The 20664-nt window shown below is 47.9% G+C and overlaps 1 protein-coding gene across 3 annotated transcripts in view; it reads right to left on the bottom strand.

Moving 5' to 3' along the window:
- The window catches only part of pfas (phosphoribosylformylglycinamidine synthase), a 465594-nt gene that overhangs the window by 412491 nt on the left and 32439 nt on the right, over positions 1–20664 (bottom strand). The window contains exon 1 of one of the 3 annotated variants that reach the window (XM_072471968.1): positions 1171–1250. The exons of the other annotated variants lie outside the window; for them this stretch is intronic. The gene's annotated coding sequence lies outside the window, so the exon portion shown is untranslated. Of the gene's footprint in view, positions 1–1170; positions 1251–20664 lie in introns of those variants that run through there. 3 annotated transcript variants of the gene reach the window in all.

The raw sequence follows: 20664 nt of genomic DNA, 5'->3' as shown, positions 1-20664 counted from the left end.
ACACCACTAGCTACTGATTGCCAACCAGAGAAACACCCATTAATCCCCACTCTTTGCTTTCTATTAATTAACCAATCCTCTATCCACGCTATTACTTTCCCCTTAATGCCATGCATCTTAATCTTATGCAACAACCTTTTGAGTGGCACCTTGTCAAAGGCTTTCTGGAAATCCAGGTATACCACATCTATATGGTATGCCCCTTTACATATCAGTGTCAATTAATAGATACTTAACATAAATGAGACAACTAATTGCAATGTCTCTTAACCCATTACTTAACAGGGCTGAGGGAGTGCTGCAATGTTAGTGTCAAAGGGTCAGTTCTGAGGGAGCGCTGCACTGTTGGAGGATCAGTACTGAGGGAGTGCTGCACTGTCAGAGGGGTAGGGCTGAGGGAGTGCTGCAGTGTCAGCGGATCAGTTGAAATGAAATGAAATGAAAATCGCTTGTCACAAGTAGGCTTCAATGAAGTTACTGTGAAAAGCCCCTAGTCGCCACATTCCGGCTCCTGTTCGGGGAGGCTGTTACGGGAATTGAACCATGCTGCTGGCCTGCCTTGGTCTGCTTTCAAAGCCAGCGATTTAGCCCTGTGCTAAACAGCCCCTGTCTGAGGGAGCGCTGCACTGTCAGAGGGTCAGGACCAAGGGAGTGCTGCACATCAGAGAGTCAGTACTGAGGTAGTGCTGCACTGTTAGCAGGTCATTACTGAGGGTGCGCTGCACTGTCATTGAATGGTACAGTACAGAAGGGGCTCTTCAGACCATCGAGTGTGCACTGACAAAACTACTCTAAATCTACACGAATCCCACTTTCCAGCACATTTCAAGTGCTCATCCAAGTACTTTTTAAAGATTGTGAGGATCCCCCCCATAAATGGCAGTACATTCCAAATTCCCACCACCCTCTGGATAAAAAAACCTTCCTCAAGTCCCCTCTAAACCTTAAAATTCTGTCCCCTTCAATAAGGGGAACAGCTGCTTCCGATCCATGCCCCTCATAATCTTGTACACCTCAATCAGTTCCCTCTCAGCCGGATGTTGAATGGCTGTAGCTGGGACACTTCCTGCACATATGGTCGGCCTAGAAACTGCAACTGCCCCTGACCTTCCACAGAGCACAGGCAGAGCATTTCACATAACACTGCTGAGTTGCCCTGCCATCACTTACCGTTGAATTACTCCCTGTAGTTGAGAGTATATCAAGGACAGTAGAATTACTCTGCAGGTCCTCCTTACCAATGCTGTCACTCTTCTGAGGGAAAGGTAGAAAATAAAAGGATCACCTAGTTCCTTTTTCACCAGAACTCCCTCCGTCACTGAACTCCAACTGAAGTAATGCAGCCTAAAGCAACACTCCAGTACAGATAAAAATAGCACTGAAGGTGTCCTGTTTTTCTGCTCTCTAAACCTAACCTTGGAAAACCCGTTTGAGCCAGTTATCTAATTAACTAACCGTAGCTGCAAGCAGAGCCTATATTTAAAAGATGCATTAAAAGTCAACTTCCCCAACCAAAAGAGCAATTACAAAATTTAAGATGAAGTTAATAGTCATTCAAGTGGAGGGAGTTACAAGGAATGTAGTGGATAGTAGGGAGACAGTACAGTCACAGGGGTTTACACGATACTGTGCAGCAAAGAGTACCAAATGAAGTAGAAACCCAAAGATCATAATCTCTGGATTATTACCTGAGCCACATGCAAGATGATTTAGAGAGCATGATTTAGAGGCCCAAAATTAGAGCGATTAGAGAGATTAATGTATGGCCTTAAAAACTGGTGCAAGAGAAGTGGGTTCCGGTGGGGCACTGGCACCAGTACTGGGGAGAGTTGGGGCTGTACTGTTGGGCGAGTCTCCACGTGAACTGTGCTGGGACCATTGTTCTTACAAGCTGCATAGCTGGGGAAGTAGAGAGGTTTGAAACTAAATAGTGGGGCAAAGGATCGAATTTGGGAAGATGTGGTTATTAAAGAGCAGTGTCAAGGCAAAAGAGAAACGTATTATTACAGGAAATGAAAAATGTACCATGGCAAGATGCAGGGTGGCACAGTGACTAGCACTGTGCGAACCAGAATATGTTGTTGCTGGTCCTCTCTCTACAGCAGGGTGGCATAGTGGTTAGCACTGCTGCCTCACAGCGCCAGGGACTCTGGTTCGGATTCCAGCCTTGGGTGGCTGTCTATTTGGAGTTTGTACATTGTCCCGTGTCTGCATGGGTTATCTCCGGTGCACCGGTTTCCTCCAACAATCCAAAGTGGATTGGCCATGATCAATGCGTGGGGTTACAGGAATAGGGGAGTGGGCCTGGGAGGGTGATCTTTCGGAGAGTCGATGAAGACTCGATGGGCTGAATGGAATTCTATGGGAGAGTACAAATTTAACAGTAACTCAACAGACAAAACTAGAGGTTATATAAAGAATAAAAGGATAAAACTAAAAACTCTGTATCTTAATGCATAAAGCATTCAAAACAAAACAAATAAACTGATAGCACACAAATAAGTATCATTTGATAGCAATTAGGAACATAGGAATTAGAAGAAGTAGGCAATTCAGCCCTTCGAGCCAGCTCCGCTATTCAGTCAGATCATGGCTGATCTCTTCCTGGTCTCAAAATGCCACCCATCTACCTGTTCCCCATATCCCTTTAACCTGTTAATTATCAAAAATATATCTATCTCCCTCTTGAAACCATTTAATGATTTGGACTCCACTGCACTATGAGGCAGCGAATTCCACAAATTCACCACCCTCTGCGAGAAGTAGTGCCTCCTCATCTCAGTTTTAAATCTATCACCTCTCAACCTATATCTGTGACCTCTTGTTCTAGATTGCCCCAGAAGGGAGAACATTTTGTCTAGATTTACTTTATCAATCCTGATTCATCAGGATTTCCTCGATCAGATCTCCTCTCTCCCTCTGAACTCCAGCGGTTATGAACCCAAACGGTTTCATCTCTCCTCATACATCAACCTCTTCATCCCTGTAATCAATCTGGTGAACCTCCTCTGAGCTGCTTCCAATGCAACCACAATTGGGCCAGTGGGCCGATTAATGGCGGATGGAGTTTAATTTGGATAAATGTGAGGTGATGCATTTTGGTAGATCAAATCAGGGCAGGACCTACTCAGTTAATGGTAGGGTGTTGGGGAGAGTTACAGAACAAAGAGATCTAGGGCTACAGGTTCATAGCTCCTTGAAGGTGGAGTCACAGGTGGACAGGGTGGTGAAGAAGGCATTCGGCATGCTTGGTTTCATTGGTCAGAACATTGAATACAGGAGTTGGGACGTCTTGTTGAAGTTGTACAAGACATTGGTACGGCCACACTTGGAATACTGTGTGCAGTTCTGGTCACCCTATTCTCGGAAGGGTATTGTTAAACTAGAAAGAGTGCAGAAGAGATTTACGAGGATGCTACCAGGACTTGATGGCCTGAGCTATAAGGAGGGGCTGGATAGGCTAGGACATTTTTTCCTGAAGGGTAGGAGGCTTCGGGGTGAACTTATAGAGGTCTATAAAATAATGAGAGGCATAAATAAGGTAGATAGTCAACATATTTTCCCAAAGGTAGAGGAGTCTGGAACGAGAAGGCATAGGTTTAAGGTGAGAGGGGAGAGATACAAAAGAGACCAAGGTGAAATTTCTTCACACAGAGGGTGGTGAGCATCTGGAACGGGCTGCCAGGGGCAGTGGTAAAGGCAGGTCCGATTTTGTCTTTTAAAATGCAGCTAGACGGTTACATGGGCTGGGTGGGTATATTTTATTTTTTATAATAATCTTTATTGTCACAAGTAGGCTTACATTAACACTGCAATGAAGTTACTGTGAAAAGCCTCTAGTCGCCACATTCCGGCACCTGTTCGGGTACACATCTATGACTCTATGACTCAAATCCTTCCTCAAATCAGGAGATCAAAACTGGACAGAATACTCCAGATGTGGTCTCACCAACACCCTGTACAATTGCAACAATACTCGTCTACTTTTATACTCCAGACCTTTTGCAATAAACACTAACATTCCATTTGCCTTTCTTCTTACATTTTATATCTGCATACAGACTTTCTGCAATTCATGAACAAAGACACCCAGATCCCTCTGCTCAGATGCATTTTGAATCAGCTTTCTATTTAGAAAATAATTTGCCTGACTATTTTTTCGGCCAAAATGGATAACCTCACACTTATCCACATTCAACTCTATCTGCCAAATATTGGTCCAATCATCGGACAAAGAACAAAAGAACAAAGAACAATACAGCACAGGAACAGGCCCTTTGGCCCTCAAGGCTGTACCGGTCATGAAACCCTCAGCACTTCCTAGTGTCGTATCCCTCTGTACCCATCCTGTTTCCACAACTCCCCTGGCAGAGCGTTCCAGGCACTCTCTACCCTCTGCAAAAACCTGCCTCGCACTCTCCTCTAAACTTTGCTCCACTGTCCTTAAACCTATGCCCCCTAGTGACTTACCACTCCATCCTGGGAAATAATACCTGCCCATCCACTCTAACCATGCCCTTCATAATCTTGTAGACCTGTGTCAGGTCACCCCTCAACCTCCGTCGTTCAGATGAAAACAGTCAGAGTCTATTCAGCCTCTCTGCATAGCTAACACCCTCCAGACCAGGCAACTTCCCGGTAAACCTCCGCTGCGCCCTCTCCAAAGCCTGCACGTCCTTCTGGTAGCATGGCGACCAGAATTGCGCGTAATATTCCAAGAGCGGCCTTACCAAGGTTCTATACAACTGAAGCATGACTTGCCAGTTTTCAGACTCATTGCCCCATCGAATGAAGGCAAGCAAGTATTTGGCAGGTAGGATCAAGGAAAACCCAAAAGCTTTCTATAGGTATGTCAGGAATAAGCGAATGACATGGGTAAGAGTAGGACCAGTCAAGGACAGGGATGGGAAGTTGTGGGTGGAGTCTGAAGAGATAGGCGAGATACTAAATGAATATTTTTCGTCAGTATTCACTCAGGAAAAAGAGAATGTTGTGGAGGAGAATGATGAGACCCAGGCTATTAGAATAGATGGCATTGAGGTACGTAGGGAAGAGGTGTTGGCAATTCTGGACAGGCTGCAAATAGATAAGTCCCCGGGGCCTGATGGGATTTATCCTAGGATTCTCTGGGAGGCCAGGGAAGAGATTGCTGGACCTTTGGCTTTGATTTTTATGTCATTATTGGCTACAGGAATAGTGCCAGAGGACTGGAGGATAGCAAATGTGATCCCTTTGTTCAAAAAGGGGAGCAGAGACAACCCCGGCAACTATAGACCGGTGAGCCTCACGTCTGTAGTGGGTAAAGTCTTGGAGGGGATTATAAGAGACAAGATTTATAATCACCTAGATAGGAATAATATGATCAGGGATAGTCAGCATGGCTTTGTGAAGGGTAGGTCATGCCTCACAAACCTTATCGAGTTATTTGAGAAGGTGACTGAACAGGTAGACGAGGGTAGAACAGTTGATGTGGTGTATATGGATTTCAGTAAAGCGTTTGATAAGGTTCCCCACGGTAGGCTATTGCAGAAAATACGGAGGCTGGTGATTGAGGGTGATTTAGAGATGTGGATCAGAAATTGGCTAGCTGAAAGAAGACAGAGGGTGGTGGTTGATGGGAAATGTTCAGACTGGATTTCAGTTACAAGTGGCGTACCACAAGGATCTGTTCTGGGGCCGTTGCTGTTTGTCATTTTTATCAATGACCGAGAGGAAGGCGCAGAAGGGTGGGTGAGTAAATTTGCAGACGACACTAAAGTCGGTGGTGTTGTCGACAGTGTGGAAGGATGTAGCAGGTTACAGAGGGACACAGATAAGCTGCAGAGCTGGGCTGAGAGGTGGCAAATGGAGTTTAATGCAGAGAAGTGTGAGGTGATTCACTTTGGAAGGAATAACAGGAATGCGGAATATTTGGCTAATGGTAAAGTTCTTGGAAGTGTGGATGAGCAGAGGGATCTTGGTGTCCATGTACATAGATCCCTGAAAGTTGCCACCCAGGTTGATAGGGTTGTGAAGAAGGCCTATGGAGTGTTGGCCTTTATTGGTAGAGGGATTGAGTTCCGGAGTCAGGAGGTCATGTTGCAGCTCTACAAAACTCTGGTACGGCCGCATTTGGAGTATTGCGTACAGTTCTGGTCACCGCATTATAGGAAGGACATGGAGGCTTTGGAGTGGGTGCAGAGGAGATTTACCAGGATGTTGCCTGGTATGGAGGGAAAATCTTATGAGGAAAGGCTGATGGACTTGAGGTTGTTTTCGTTGGAGAGAAGAAGGTTAAGAGGAGACTTAATAGAGGCATACAAAATGATCAGGGGGTTAGATAGGGTGGACAGTGAGAGCCTTCTCCCGCGGATGGAAATGGCTGGCACGAGGGGACATAGCTTTAAACTGAGGGGTAATAGATATAGGACAGAGGTCAGAGGTAGGATCTTTACGCAACGAGTGGTGAGGCCGTGGAATGCCCTACCTGCAACAGTAGTGAACTCGCCAACATTGAGGGCATTTAAAAGTTTATTGGATAAGCATATGGATGATAATGGCATAGTGTAGGTTAGATGGCTTTTGTTTCGGTGCAACATCGTGGGCCGAAGGGCCTGTACTGCGCTGTATCGTTCTATGTTCTATGCCATATGCTTTCTTGACTACCTTGTCCACTTGTGCTGCCACTTTCAAAGATCCGTGGACCAGTATGCCCGGATCTCTCTCACTTTCTATATTCCTAAGAGTTTTGCCATTTACGGTATATTTCCCCTCTATATTAGACCTACCAAAATGCATTAACTCACAATTGTCTGGATTAAACTCCATTTGCCATTTCTCTGCCCAAGTCTCAAACATTGGGCAGAGAAATCCATGTTCAGAACCTAAGTTCTGCTGTATCCTATGACAATCCTCAACACGATCTGCCACTCCACCAACCTTGGTGTCATCCACGAACATTCTAATCAGACCAGCTACATTTTCCTCCAAATTGTTTACGTATACTATAAACAACAGAGGCCCCAGCACAGATCCCTGTGAAACACCATTGGTCACATCCTTCATTACAGAAAAACACCCTTCTACTGCTACCCTGTGCGTTCTGTGACTGAGCCAGTTCTGTATCCATCTTGCCACCTCACCTCTGATCCCGTGTGACTTCACCTTTTGTACCAGTCTGCCATGAGGTACCTTGTCAACGGCTTTACTGAAGTCAATGTAAACACCATCCACCGCCCTCCCCTCTTCAATCATTTAGTCACCTCCTCAAAAAACTCGATCAAGTTAATGAGGCACGAGCTCCCCTTCACAAAACCATGCTGCCTATCGTTGATCAGTCCATTTGTTTCCAAATGGGTATAAATCCTGTCCTTGAAAATTCTCTCCACTAATTTACCTACTACCGACGTGAGGCTCACCGGCCCATAGTTTCCTGGATTATCTCCGCTACATTTCTGAAACAGCAGTGCAACATTAGCTACTCTCCTGTCCTCTGGGATCTCACCTGTAGCCAATGAAGATACAAAGATGTCAGTCAAGGCCTCAGCAATTTCCTCCCTTACTTCCCTCAGTATTCTGGGGTAAATCCCATCTGCCCCAGGAGATTTATCTACCTTAATGTCTTTTGAAACACCCAATACCTCCTCCTTTTTGATGTCAACATGACCCAGACTATCCACACACCCTACCCTAGAATCATCTTTTTCTTTGGTGAACACTGATGCAAAGTACTCATTTAGTACCTCTCCCATTTCTCCAGTTCAACACATAGATTTCCCCACTGTCCTGAAGTGGTCCAATCCTATCCCTGGCCACCCTCTTGCTTTTTACATATGAATAAAAAGCTTTGGGATTCACCTTAATCCTACTTGCCAACAAATTTTCATGACCACCCCTCGGCAACCTAATTTTCCGCTTAAGTACCTTCCTAATTTCTTTATACTGCTCAAGGGCTTTGACTGTCACCACCCTTCTAGACCGTACAAAAGCCTCCTTTTTCTTTTTGACGAGGTTCACAATATCCCTCGTTATTCAAGGCTCCCTAAACTTCCTATACTTATCCTTTGTTCTCTCAGGAACGTGACTTTCCTGAATCCTAATCAACTGTCGCTTGAAAGACTCCCACATGTCCGATGTTGATTTACCCAATAACAGCCGCACCCAATCCAAATTCTTCAATTCCTGTCTAATGTTATCGTAATTTGCCTTCCCCAGTTTAGCACTTTAACCCAAAGGTTATCCTCATCCCTATCCAAAAGTACCCTAAAACTTGCAGAATTGTGGTTACTACTCGCAAAATGTTCCCCTACTGAAACCTCAACCACCTGTACTGGCTCATTCCCCAATACCAGGTCCAGTACTGCCACTTCCGTAGTTATATTATCTACCTATTGCACCAAGAAGCCTTCCTAGATACACATTACAAACTCTAGCACTAAGGGAGTCCCAGTCAATTTTGGGGAAGTTAACCCCCCACCACAACAACCCTGCTACTTTTGCACCTATCCAAAATCTCTCTACCTATCTGCTCCTCTCTCTCTCGCTGGCAGTTGGGAGGCCTGTAATAAACCCCCAACATTGTGACTGCCCCCTTCCTGTTCCTGCGCTCTACCCAGATTGCCTCATTGCATGAGCCCTCTGAGGTGTTCTCCCGCAGTACAGCTATAATATTTTCTGAATGAGTAATGCTACCTCTCCACCCCTTTTACATCCCCCTCTATTTCTCCTGAAGCATCTATATCCTCCAACGTATAGCTGCCAATCCTGCCCTTCCTTTAACCATGTTTCTGTGATAGCCACAACATCATAGTTCCAAGTACTAATCAGTGCTCGAAGTTCATCTGCTTTACCTGCTATAATGTGGAGATGCCGGCGTTGGACTGGGGTGAGCACAGTAAGAAGTCTTACAACACCAGGTTAAAGTCCAACAAGTCCTACAGTCATCTGTAGTGTTTGAAACAAACCTGTTGGACTTTAACCTGGTGTTGTATGACTTGTTACCTGCTATACCTCTGGCTTTGAAACAAATATACTTTAGACCACTGCATTTGAGCAGAGAGGGTGATGTTGTTATTCTCTTATTTTTTTCCTCCTTCAGTTATTACACAGTGTAAGCTAATGCTCTGGTTCCCACCCCCCTGCCATACTTATTTAAATCCTCCTGAGTGACTCGACCAAACCTCTCAGCCAGGATATCGGTGCCCCTCCAGTTTAGATGTAACCCGTCCTTCTTGTACAGGTTGCCTGAAAGAAATCCCAATGGCCCAGAAATCTGAAACCCTCCCTCCCACACCACCAGTTTAGCCACGTATTTAGTTGCACTATCCTCCTATTTCTAGCCTCACTGGCACGTGGAACAGGGAGTATTCCTGAGATTTCAACCCAAGAGGTCCTGATTTTTAGCTTACTGCCTAACTCCCTGAACTCCTCCCTGCAGGACCTCATCACTCTTCCTGCCTATGTCGTTATTATCTATGTGTACTACGACCTCTGGCTGTTCACCCTCCCCCTTCAGGGTGTCCTGTGTTCGTTCAGAGACATCCTTGACCCTGGCACCAGCGAGGCAACAGTGTAGCCATCTGGGATGGCCACTTCCAGAATACAAAATGGCGCTCACAAAGAATGCAGGGAAATGTGGACAATGCTAGACAACAAGCAGGGACAGTGCCTGAATGTATATTTGGGAAGCAGTTACCAGACGGTATCGAAACTCTGGGTCGATTAGCATATTGATGGCCCATCTCAGAGGAACAAAGGACTCAGGTAGTTGATACGGTTACAGACATCCCGGCGCCAGAAAGACACAAACAAAGCAAGGCCAACGGCCACCTAAGACACGCCCAGCCATCAGGGCACCCACCCCTTTATTGGTTAAGATCGATAACAATGATCGAGAAGCGGCCCAATTAATTGGGACCAAGTTTAAGGCCCGCCTAAAAGCGCGCGAATCCCCTCCAAGTATAGGAAGGAACACCCACGAGAGATTCGCTCTCTCGGATTTGGCTCTCAGGCGGGGAGACCCATCCACCAGCATCACCAGAAGCAAGTAAGTTCAAGGTCAACGCTCGCTACCAGACGGACGACCTTAGCTGTTCTCCTGTATCTCTTCGAACCCAACAGCCTCAGATCCAAACAACGGCCATTGTTCCTCTGACTAAGTGGGCACACAAAGTTAAGTATAGGTGTTAGCGTTAGAGATAGTTTTGTTTGTAGTACTGTTGTAGATGAGTAGATCTTACCGTGTGTGTAAATAAATAGTATTGACTTTGATCTAACTAACTGGTGTATTGGCTCTTTGATCGGTATTCGGGTTGAACCTTGTGGCAGTATCGAGAGATACCTGGCGACTCAAAGTAGAAACGTAAACATAATTAGGATTAAGGAAGGCGACCATATTGACCGCCATATTTATAACCAGATAAACAGAACAACAGGATGTCCTGTGTTCGTTCAGAGATATCCTTGATCCTGGCACCAGCGAGGCAACATACCATCCTGGAGTCTCTTTCACGTCCACAGAAGTGCCTATCTGAGTCCCCTATAACTATCGCTCTCCTGCACTTTGCCCTCTCCTGCTCAGCAACAGAGCCAATTGTGGTGCCACTGTTTTAGCTGCTGTGGTTTTCCCAATAGATTAACCCACCCAACAGGATCCAAAACGGTATGCCTGTTAAAAGAGGGGAACAGCCACTGACTGCCTGCCCTTTCTAGCGGTCACCCATCGGTCTGCCTGCACCTTGGGTGTGACCACATCTCTATAACTCCTACCTATGACGCTTTCCGCCACCTGCATGCTCCTGAGTGCATCCAACTGCTGCTCCAAACTGCCATTTGGTTACACTTCCTGCAGACGTAGTCGGCCGGAATCCTGGAAGCGTCACGGATCTTCCACATCTCACAGTTAGAGCACTGCACCCCACTGAGTGACATTTAAGCATTAGCTAACTCATTTAAAATAAATACTTATAAAATTGTTAGATTAAGTCACAATTAACTATATGGTCCCTGGCACTAGATTTATACTGTAAAATTAAATGCCAAATATTGGTCCAATCGCCGAGCCTATCTATATCCATCTGTAAAATCTGCCCCTCCTCTTCACTGCCTGCTTTCACACCTAATTTCATCTGCAAATCCTGCTGTGTTACACTCTGTCCCTGCTTCCCCCTCTTCATATCGATTTCAAACAGTTGAGGTCCGAGGACTGAACCCTGCTAGTTACAGTCCGCCAGCCAGAGAAGGACCCATTTAACCCAACCCTCTGCTTTCTGTCAATCAGCCAATCCTCAATCCAATCTAGTAATCTACCCCAGTGTGGTGCTGGTTCTTATCCTGGTCTGGCCCGGTGGTTGGGGTGGGGGGCCTGCTGATGCCAAGGAGGAGGGAGTCGGCCCTCACAGGGATCCCTGTTTCTGGGCGTCTTGCCGATTCCTCTTCTCAAAACAGGGTACCCCTCGGCTGGGATTGGAGAGTTTATCCGAGTTTCATACCCTGATGATTGTCTTGTGGGTGTGGAAACCTAAACTTGACCACCTGAAGCATCATGGGATACATGACATAAAAGTCTTAAAGAGTCTCATTTTCAATTGCTTTCTGTACCTCATTAAGTCAGTTGGCAGACAGACGGCCCCCTGTAACGTGATTAAATGGTCTCGAGTTTAATCAATTTCCTGACGAGATCAAATCAGTTTGTATGGTGACACACACACGCCATTGTTTAAACAGTACCATCGGAGCCAGTGACGTCAATCGATTAGCATGGCCTTTGTATAATGTATATTCATCTCTGTAGAATTACTGCAGTAGAGACATTGACATCATCTGATCACCCCTTCCCCCCCAACTTTGTATCGGAATGGTAACCTTGTCTCTGTGTAAGCCAACTGAAAGGCTCGGACAGCCGACACGTCGAGGACGTGAAAGAGAGAAAAAATTTTAAAAGGTAAAAGGCTCTGCCGCGGGCAACCTTGCGTACTGCAACACGTGTTGGGAACACATTCAAAGTTGGCAGTATTTATACTGAGGGTTGGCGGGGCACCCAAGAAGGATTTGGCCATAAGTTTAGATAAGTTAGAGTTGTATAAGTAAGGACTCGATCTATAGTGGCGAACAATGTAGATCGAGAATTTATCGTGTAATTAGTTAAAGCTTAAGTATTTGTAATTTGTATGTATATTTAAGAACTGTTGTAACTCCTGTAAACTGAAATAGCCTGGACTAAGTGATACCAGAGTTTAAACTACCTATCACCCCAGGTTGAAAGAATGGGAACCGGAGCAAGTAAAGCACCACCAAAGGGCACACCAGCCTATTTCATGCTCCAGAATTGTGACCAGTCATCTGTAGGCCATTTAAAAAATTGGGTAAAATGGGCAAAAGGGGGGAAATAGACCATTCCCGCCCGATGGGTCATTTAACTTCGAAAGAATTTCATGCCTAGAAGAATGCCTGATGAGTAGGGACCCAGGGCGTAAAGGAAACAAAAAGGTAAATTGGTCAGCATTTGGGGATTGGAAGAGAGAGGCAGAAAGACGCAGAGAAAAGGGTGTAGAAGCCAGCCATCAGGCAACCCCAAACAAGTACAAAAGCAGACACAAAAGTCCAGGACAGATGAATCAGCGCCGAGCCACTGTGCCACAATGGTCAAGTAGTGATGAGCAAGATATGCAGCAAAGAAGTCCCATCACCATACCCCGCCGCCACTGCCCCAACTCCCCGTCGTTGAAGAAAACTCCCAGTGTTACCGCCGTCACCCCCTCCCCCGTCGGACATGCTAGCTTACTAACAAGCGCGCCAAACGGAGCAGAAGGCAGGCAGGAACTATTACCATCCAGCACCACGAGGTTGGGTACACAGTATGGACTGCAAATGCCTTTACGCCACTTTCCCGGTGGCCCAGACGACCAACCAATGCCCACGCATTGACCATGGACAAATGCAGAGTTGAGGTTCATGGTTGAGGAAATGGGAAACCCTGAGACTGAGTTAGAGAAAGCACTGGACCAACTTAAAACCATTGTTCTCTGCCGTGAACCTAGCATTTTAGATGGAGAAATACAGATTAAGGCTTGGCTAAAAGGCTGGTTCAAAGATTTTGAAATCAAATTCCAAGGTTTTAAAACCCATCGAGAGAGCCCAAATGCAGGGCCAACCACGAGGCCATCTGTTAACTTTTGGACAGATTGCTATGAGGCCCTTCACGAAACCTTCCCCACAAAGATGGAGGCTACACAGAGAAAGGACGAAAACGTCCAGGAATATTCCGAAAGGGTAGAGGGACTCATGGAACAATACTCTGGGCTAAGTAAACCAGCTTCAGAAGGGCCCACTATTAGTGCCATCGTCAATGGTCTGCGACCTGATTTAGGATCTGCCCTTAAAATAATCTGCATGGGCTGGAGGCAAGAATCCAAAACTAAAGTAGTTTCCATGCTCCGAGACTTAGAAGAAAGGAGCCTAAGAATAAATATACAGTCCTGTTTGAACAAACTACTGGACTTTTGGAAAAGGAAACGGGAGAATACGCCCAGTTTCCCCAAAACCCACACCATCTCCAGCTCCTCCAAGACCGAGTTAGGGAACTGGAGCTGGAGTTGGAAGAACTTCGGATCATTCGGGAGGCAGAAGGGGTCATAGATAGCAGCTTCAGGGAATTAGTTACACCAAAGATTGGAGATAGATGGGCAACTGTAAGAGGGACTGGGAAAAAGCAGTCAGTGCAAGGATCCCCTGCGGTCGTTCCCCTGAGAACCAAGTATACCACTTTGGATACTTGTGGGGGGGGGGGGACTTACCAGGGGTAAGCCATGGGGTACGGGCCTCTGGCACGGAGTCTGTCCCTGTTGCTCAGAAGGGAAGGGGGGAGAGGAGCAGAGCATTAGTAATTGGGGACTCTATAGTCAGGGGCACAGATAGGAGATTTTGTGGGAGCGTGAGAGACTCGCGTTTGGTATGTTGCCTCCCAGGTGCAAGGGTACGTGATGTCTCGGATCGTGTTTTCCGGGTCCTTAGGGGGAGGGGGAGCAGCCCCAAGTCGTGGTCCACATTGGCACTAACGACGTAGGTAGGAAAGGGGACAAGGATGTCAGGCAGGCCTTCAGGGAGCTAGGATGGAAGCTCAGAACTAGAACAAACAGAGTTGTTATCTCTGGGTTGTTGCCCGTGCCACGTGATAGTGAGATGAGGAATAGGGAGAGAGAGCATTTAAACACGTGGCTACAGGGATGGTGCAGGCGGGAGGGATTCAGATTTTTGGATAACTGGGGCTCTTTCTGGGGAAGGTGGGACCTCTACAGACAGGATGGTCTACATCTGAACCTGAGGGGCACAAATATCCTGGGGGGGAGATTTGTTAGTGCTCTTTGGGGGGGTTTAAACTAATGCAGCAGGGGCATGGGAACCTGGATTGTAGTTTTAGGGTAAGGGAGAATGAGAGTATAGAGGTCAGGAGCACAGATTTGACGTCGCAGGAGGGGGCCAGTGTTCAGGTAGGTGGTTTGAAGTGTGTCTACTTCAATGCCAGGAGTATACGAAACAAGGTAGGGGAACTGGCAGCATGGGTTGGCACCTGGGACTTCGATGTTGTGGCCATTTCGGAGACATGGATAGAGCAGGGACAGGAATGGATGTTGCAGGTTCCGGGGTTTAGGTGTTTTAGTAAGCTCAGAGAAGGAGGCAAAAGAGGGGGAGGTGTGGCGCTGCTAGTCAAGAGCAGTATTACGGTGGCGGAGAGGATGCTAGATGGGGACTCTTCTTCCGAGGTAGTATGGGCTGAAGTTAGAAACAGGAAAGGAGAGGTCACCCTGTTGGGAGTTTTTTATAGGCCTCCTAATAGTTCTCGGGATGTAGAGGAAAGGATGGCGAAGATGATTCTGGATATGAGCGAAAGTAACAGGGTAGTTATTATGGGAGACTTTAACTTTCCAAATATTGACTGGAAAAGATATAATTTGAGTACAATAGATGGGTCGTTTTTTGTACAGTGTGTGCAGGAGGGTTTCCTGAAACAATATGTTGACAGGCCAACAAGAGGCGAGGCCACGTTGGATTTGGTTTTGGGTAATGAACCAGGCCAGGTGTTGGATTTGGAGGTAGGAGAGCACTTTGGGGACAGTGACCACAATTCGGTGACGTTTACGTTAATGATGGAAAGGGATAAGTATACACCGCAGGGCAAGAGTTATAGCTGGGGGAAGGGCAATTATGATGCCATTAGACGTGACTTGGGGGGGGATAAGGTGGAGAAGTAGGCTGCAAGTGTTGGGCACACTGGATAAGTGGGGCTTGTTCAAGGATCAGCTACTGCGTGTTCTTGATAAGTATGTACCGGTCAGACAGGGAGGAAGGCGTCGAGCGAGAGAACCGTGGTTTACCAAGGAAGTGGAATCTCTTGTTAAGAGGAAGAAGGAGGCCTATGTGAAGATGAAGTGTGAAGTTTTGGTTGGGGCGATGGATAGTTACAAGGTAGCGAGGAAGGATCTAAAGAGAGAGCTAAGACGAGCAAGGAGGGGACATGAGAAGTATTTGGCAGGAAGGATCAAGGAAAACCCAAAAGCTTTCTATAGGTATGTCAGGAATAAGCGAATGACTAGGGAAAGAGTAGGACCAGTCAAGGACAGGGATGGGAAATTGTGTGTGGAGTCTGAAGAGATAGGCGAGATACTAAATGAATATTTTTCGTCAGTATTCACTCAGGAAAAAGATAATGTTGTGGAGGAGAATGCTGAGCCCCATGCTAATAGAATAGATGGCATTGAGGTACGTAGGGAAGAGGTGTTGGCAATTCTGGACAGGCTGAAAATAGATAAGTCCCCGGGACCTGATGGGATTTATCCTAGGATTCTCTGGGAGGCCAGGGAAGAGATTGCTGGACCTTTGGCTTTGATTTTTATGTCATCATTGGCTACAGGAATAGTGCCAGAGGACTGGAGGACAGCAAATGTGGTCCCTTTGTTCAAAAAGGGGAGCAGAGACAACCCCGGCAACTATAGACCGGTGAGCCTCATGTCTGTAGTGGGTAAAGTCTTGGAGGGGATTATAAGAGACAAGATTTATAATCATCTAGATAGGAATAATATGATCAGGGATAGTCAGCATGGCTTTGTGAAGGGTAGGTCATGCCTCACAAACCTTATTGAGTTCTTTGAGAAGGTGACTGAACAGGTAGACGAGGGTAGAGCAGTTGATGTGGTGTATATGGATTTCAGCAAAGCGTTTGATAAGGTTCCCCACGGTAGGCTATTGCAAAAAATACGGAGGCTGGGGATTGAGGGTGATTTAGAGATGTGGATCAGAAATTGGCTAGCTGAAAGAAGACAGAGGGTGGTGGTTGATGGGAAATGTTCAGAATGGAGTACAGTCACAAGTGGAGTACCACAAGGATCTGTTCTGGGGCCGTTGCTGTTTGTCATTTTTATCAATGACCTAGAGGAAGGCGCAGAAGGGTGGGTGAGTAAATTTGCAGACGATACTAAAGTCGGTGGTGTTGTCGAAAGTGTGGAAGGATGTAGCAGGTTACAGAGGGATATAGATAAGCTGCAGAGCTGGGCTGAGAGGTGGCAAATGGAGTTTAATGTAGAGAAGTGTGAGGTGATTCACTTTGGAAGGAATAACAGGAATGCGGAATATTTGGCTAATGGTAAAGTTCTTGAAAGTGTGGATGAGCAGAGGGATCTAGGTGTCCATGTACATAGATCCCTGAAAGTTGCCACCCAGGTTGATAGGGTTGTGAAGAAGGCCTATGGAGTGTTGGCCTTTATTGGTAGAGGGATTGAGTTCCGGAGTCGGGAGGTCATGTTGCAGCTGTACAGAACTCTGGTACGGCCGCATTTGGAGTATTGCGTACAGTTCTGGTCACCGCATTATAGGAAGGACGTGGAGGCTTTGGAGCGGGTGCAGAGGAGATTTACCAGGATGTTGCCTGGTATGGAGGGAAAATCTTATGAGGAAAGGCTGATGGACTGGAGGTTGTTTTCGTTGGAGAGAAGAAGGTTAAGAGGAGACTTAATAGAGGCATACAAAATGATCAGGGGGTTGGATAGGGTGGACAGTGAGAGCCTTCTCCCGCGGATGGATATGGCTGGCACGAGGGGACATAACTTTAAACTGAGGGGTAATAGATATAGGACAGAGGTCAGAGGTAGGTTCTTTACGCAAAGAGTAGTGAGGCCGTGGAATGCCCTACCTGCTACAGTAGTGAACTCGCCAACATTGAGGGCATTTAAAAGTTTATTGGATAAACATATGGATGATAATGGCATAGTGAAGGTTAGATGGCTTTTGTTTCGGTGCAACATCGTGGGCCGAAGGGCCTGTACTGCGCTGTATTGTTCTATGTTCTATGAGGGACCTTGTCAAAGGCCTTACTGAAGTCCATATAGGCAACATCCACTGCCCTACCTGCATCAATCATCTTTGTGGCCTCCTCGAAAAACTCTATCAAGTTAGTGAGACACAATCTCCCCTTCACAAAACCGTGCTGCCTCTCACTAATACGTCCATTTGCTTCCAAATGGGAGTAGATCCTGTCTCGAAGAATTCTCTCCAGTAATTTCCCTACCACTGAAGTAAGGCTCACCAGCCTGTAGTTCCCGGGATTATCCTTGCTACCCTTCTTAAACAGAGGAACAACATTGGCTATTCTCCAGTCCTCCGGGACATCCCCTGAAGACAGCGAGGATCCAAAGATTTCTGTCAAGGCCTCAGCAATTTCCTCTCCAGCCTCCTTCAGGATTCTGGGGTAGATCCCATCAGGCCCTGGGGACTTATCTACCTTAATATTTTTTAAGACACCCAACACCTCGTCTTTTTGGATCACAATGTGACCCAGGCTATCTACACCCCCTTCTCCAGACTCAACATCTACCAATTCCTTCTCTTTGGTGAATACTGATGCAAAGTATTCATTTAGTACCTCGCCCATTTCCTCTGCCTCCACACATAGATTCCCTTGCCTATCCTTCAGTGGGCCAACCCTTTCCCTGGCTACCCTCTTGCTTTTTATGTACGTGTAAAAAGCCTTGGGATTTTCCTTAACCCTATTTGCCAATGACTTTTCGTGACCCCTTCTAGCCCTCCTGACTCCTTGCTTAAGTTCCTTCCTACTTTCCTTATATTCCACGCAGGCTTCGTCTGTTCCCAGCCTTTTAGCCCTGACAAATGCCTCCTTTTTCTTTTTGACGAGGCCTACAATATCACTCGTCATCCAAGGTCCCCTTCCATCTTTGACTCCCCCTATTTCCCTGGCTGCCATCCTCTTACGGAGCTGGTGTGCCAGCATCCGACTAGCCTTTTCCCCATACTCGTAGGTCGCCCCCTGCGCTTTCCTCCATTGTGCCTCCGCCTTCCCTGTGGTCAACAGGTCAAACTCCGTCTGGAGCCGTCGTCTTTCCCCAAGTAATCTTTCCTCCGGGGCCTCTGCGTATCTCCTGTCCACTCTCAAAATCTCCCCCACTAACCTCTCCCTTTCCATACCCTCTGTCTTCGCCCTATGAGCCCTAATGGAAATTAGCTCTCCCCTGATCACCGCCTTCCACGCCTCCCATACCACCCCCACCGGCACCTCCCCGTTGTCGTTGGGCTCCAAGTACCTTTCGATACACCCCCTCACCTTCCCACACACCACCTCGTCCGCCAGCAGTCCCACATCCAGCCGCCACAATGGGCATTGGTCCCTCTCCTCTCCCAGCTCCAGTTCCACCCAGTGCGGGGCATGGTCCGAAACGGCTATAGCCGAATACTCCGTCCCCTCCACCCTCGGGATGAGCGCCCTACCCAGAACAAAGAAATCTATCCGGGAGTAGGCTTTGTGTACATGGGAGAAGAAAGAAAATTCCCTGGCCTGCGGCCTTGCAAACTACCATGGGTCCACTCCCCCCCCATCTGATTCATAAACCCCCTAAGTACCTTGGCCGCCGCCGGCCTCTTTCCAGTCCTTGATTTGGAGCGGTCCAGTGCTGGATCCAACACTGTATTGAAGTCCCCTCCCAATATCAGGCCTCCTATCTCCAGGTCCGGAATGCGCCCCAACATGCACTTCATGAATCCTGCATCATCCCAGTTCGGGGCGTGTACGTTTACCAACACCACCCACGTCCCTTGCAGCCTACCGCTCACCATTTCATATCGCCCTCCATTGTCCGCTACAATAGTCTTGGCCTCAAATGACACCCGCTTTCCCACCAATATTGCCACCCCTCTATTCTTCGCGTCCAGTCCCGAGTGGAATACCTGTCCTACCCATCCCTTTCTTAGCCTGACCTGGTCCGCCACCTTCAGGTGTGTCTCTTGGAGCATGGCCACGTCCGCCTTCAGTCCCTTTAAGTGCGCGAACACTCGAGCCCTCTTCACCGGCCCATTCAGGCCCCTCACATTCCACGTCATCAGCCGGATTGGAGGGGCTCTCACCTCCCCCCCCCCCCCCACGCCCCACCGACTAGCCATCTCCTTTTCTGGGCCAGTCCCGTGTCCACGCCTCCCTCACCCTCCAGTCCCCCAGATGGAGGACCCCCGTCCTGACCATCTCTTCTGTGTCCCATTCCCTTTCGGCCAGTGCAGCAGCAACCCTTTCCCCCCCCCCCCCCTTCCCCAGTCTAGCTTTTTTGCTCCCCCATGTCACTCCCATAAGTCAGCTGACGCCTGCTGACCCCGGCTTCCCCCGCCGTCCCATTGACCTCCCCGCGTGGGAGTCTCCCAATCCATATGCATTCCTTCGTTCCCCTTCCCGCCTTTCCAAAGCCCGCTCCGCCCCCTCTGGCGCAGCTCCTGTCGCGGCCTTGTCTCTCTCCCCCAGCCCATGTAACATTTCCTGCGCGTGATTGACCGCCTATATACAACAACCATCACACATCAAACCCAAAAATATCCCCCCCCCACCCTCACAAACCCTCAGTTAGAGTCCAGCTTTTCAGCTTGTACAAAGGTCCACGCCTCTTCAGGCATTTCAAAGTAATAGTGTTGGCCCTTGTATGTGACCCAGTCGCGCTGGCTGCAGCATTCCGAATTTCACTTCTTTCCGGTACAACGCCGCTTTGGCCCGGTTGAAACCCGCTCTCCGCTTTGCAACCTCCATGCTCCAGTCCGGGTATATTCGGATCTCTGCATTGTCCCACTTACTGCTCCGCTCCTTCTTGGCCCATCTCAGGACCCACTCTCTGTCCGTGAATCGGTGGAACCTCACCACCATTGCCCTTGGCGGCTCATTTGCCTGGGGCTTCTTCGCCAGCACCCGATGTGCCCCGTCCAACTCCAGCGGCCTCGAAGGGGCCTTCGTGCCCATCATCGCCTCGAGCATCGTGCTCGCGTATGCCCCGGCATCAGCCCCCTCCACTCCCTCAGGAAGACCCAGGATTCGCAGATTCTTTCTCCTCGACCTGTTCTCCAGGTCTTCGAGTCTTCCCGCCCACCTCTTGTGTAGCGCCTCATTCTGCTCCACTCTCACCGCCAGGCTCACGAGCTCGTCCTCGTTCTGACTGACTCTTTTCTGTACCTCCTGGATCTTAGCTTCGTGGGCCTTCTGGGTGATCCCGAGTCCTTCAATTGCCGAAAGCATAGGCGCCAACATCTCCTTGCGCATCTCCTCGCGCTGCTCCTCGAAGCAGCGCTTGATGAACTCCTGCAGCTCCCCTTTGACCCTGGCCGCCGCCATTTTGTTTTCTTCCCCTCGCTTCTCCCGTTGCTCCAGTGCCG

The sequence above is a fragment of the Scyliorhinus torazame genome, chromosome 13 (genome assembly GCF_047496885.1).
Source record: "Scyliorhinus torazame isolate Kashiwa2021f chromosome 13, sScyTor2.1, whole genome shotgun sequence".
Taxonomy (NCBI): Eukaryota; Metazoa; Chordata; class Chondrichthyes; order Carcharhiniformes; family Scyliorhinidae; genus Scyliorhinus; species Scyliorhinus torazame.
Note: the sequence above shows the minus strand (reverse complement) of the source record. Positions and strands in the feature narration are given on the sequence as shown.